We start from the raw sequence: 2067 nt of genomic DNA on the forward strand, positions 1-2067 counted from the left end.
GGTAGCTGTGAGAATGCGTGGCTGCCGTAATTAATCGAGGATGATCCAATGGATGCGTGGCTGCTGTTTGCGGCGGCTGGTGGTTGAAATTGGTGTTGCCGCTGTTATTTGACGGTGGTGAGAAGGTGGTTAATGGGAGGTGAATTGGAGCTTGTTGCGAGTTGGCTGAGGAACAGGGGATAGTGGTGGCTGTTTGGCGGCTGACGGTGCTGTGGGTTGCGTGAGGTGAAGCAGGGGTTAAAGGTGGTCTGGTGGTGCGAAGTGGTGGCTATAGATCGTGATTGGTTGCGAGATACTGGTGAATTCGGGGGCTGCTCTATTTTGGGGGCAGAGCTGGGCAGCGTTGCTGCTGTAGATTGTTGTCGGTTGAGAGCTGCTTTGAGTGGAGGAGATGGTGGCAGGCGAGTTGTGAGTTGGCTGGGATTGGTGGTGAGGTAGGAGGCGCAGCAGGTGCGGTTTGTGCTTTGGTGTTGCGGGCTGCTGTAGTTGTTGGTGTTGTTGAGGAAAGCAGGGGAGCAGGGGAGTTGTTTGTGGTTGAGTTGTGGTGTCGGGTAAGGTTTGGTGTGGTGAAGGATAAGAGGATAGAAGAGTGGCAACATAAGGAGGTAAAGGGCAACACCTTGTTCAAGAGTTTTGCTGAACTTGATTGACTCGAGTCCCTAACAAGAGTTACTAACTGGGAAACTCTTGCTTTGAATTTTTATAACAAATATTACCCTGCAGAGAGGACAATTTTATTGAGAAGTGCAATTCAAAACTTTGCCCAAGACCCAGATGAAACTCTATATGAGGCTTGGGAAAGGTTCAAGGATCTACAGAGAGAGTGTCCCCATCATAATCTAGCACAGTGGCAAATCCAAGCTTTTTACAATGGGATTGGAAATTCATCTAGAACAATTTTAGATTCTGCAGCTAATTGTAGATTTATGAATCTAAATGTAGATGATGCAGGTTAGGTTATCGAAGAGATGGCGATTCACAATTCCCAATACAGGAATCCTAGAGGTTTTGCAAACAAAGACAAACATAGTGTTGATTCAGTATCCTTTTTGCAAGCTCAATTAACTTCTATTAGCCAAAAATTAGATAGTCTTAGTACTGCTATTCCTAATTCTATAGCTAATGTTTCTGCTGTCAATAATACTAAATGAAGCTTTTTGTTAAAATTGTGGAATTGTAGGACATTGGGAGCAAGATTATAAGAAATCTATAGAGCAAGTTAATGCCTTCCAAACCTATAGGCAAAATAACCCATACTCCAACACTTATAATCTTGGCCTCCAGAACCATCCATATCTTTCTTACCGGAGCACCAATGTGCAAAATCCTCCACCTCCACAACAACCAACACAACAACCACCACCACAGCAGAAATATTACCATCCCAACTCTGGCCAGAAACCCCAATCATAAACTCCCCCATCTACTGACCTTGCCTTGTCAGAAATTAGAGGGATGTTAGCAAACATGTAAAAGCACATGGAGAGTAAAGATGCTCAAATTGATTCGATCTTAGCCCATAATAAAATCGTGGATAATAAGATTGCGCAACTTTCCTCTACTCCACAAACTCGCCAGCAGGGAGTCCTACTATCGCAGCCAGTACAACCCACGGATTATGCTAATGCAATTACTCTGAGGAGTGGTTCACACTATGATGGACCTTCTATGCCCAAAGATGATGAACCTGTTATAACACCAATTCCTAATCCTAATTCCCTTGTACCAAATGCTAATGTTACTAACCCTGCAAGGCTCTAGGAAAAAACTAACTCTTCTGATATTTCTTCGCAGGGTAAACCTTAGGAGAAGGGTGGAGATGTGCAAGGCCCTACTATCCAACTTTCATTCCCTAATAGACATCCAAAGAATAAGTTGGATAAGCAATTTGGTAAGTTTCTGGAGGTCGTCAAGAATCTGCAGGTAATGGTTCCTTTCACTGATTTAATCACTCAAGTTCCTGCATATGCCAAATTCATGAAAGACATTTTGACTAGAAAGAGAGCCTTTAATGAGGTTGAAACTGTAGCTTTCACTGAGAATGTAGTGCTTTACTACAAAATAAAT

General features: G+C 43.3%; 1 non-coding gene across 1 annotated transcript; it reads right to left on the reverse strand.

Moving 5' to 3' along the window:
* Window positions 1-734: 734 nt before the first annotated feature.
* Window positions 735-841, reverse strand: LOC145565911 (small nucleolar RNA R71). Its single transcript, XR_014095265.1, has one exon. It is a non-coding gene; the product is annotated as a small nucleolar RNA R71 (small nucleolar RNA).
* Between the last annotated feature and the right edge of the window lie 1226 nt (window positions 842-2067).

This window comes from Chenopodium album, chromosome 10 (assembly GCF_948465745.1).
Source record: "Chenopodium album chromosome 10, dcCheAlbu1.1, whole genome shotgun sequence".
NCBI classification, from domain to species: Eukaryota; Viridiplantae; Streptophyta; class Magnoliopsida; order Caryophyllales; family Amaranthaceae; genus Chenopodium; species Chenopodium album.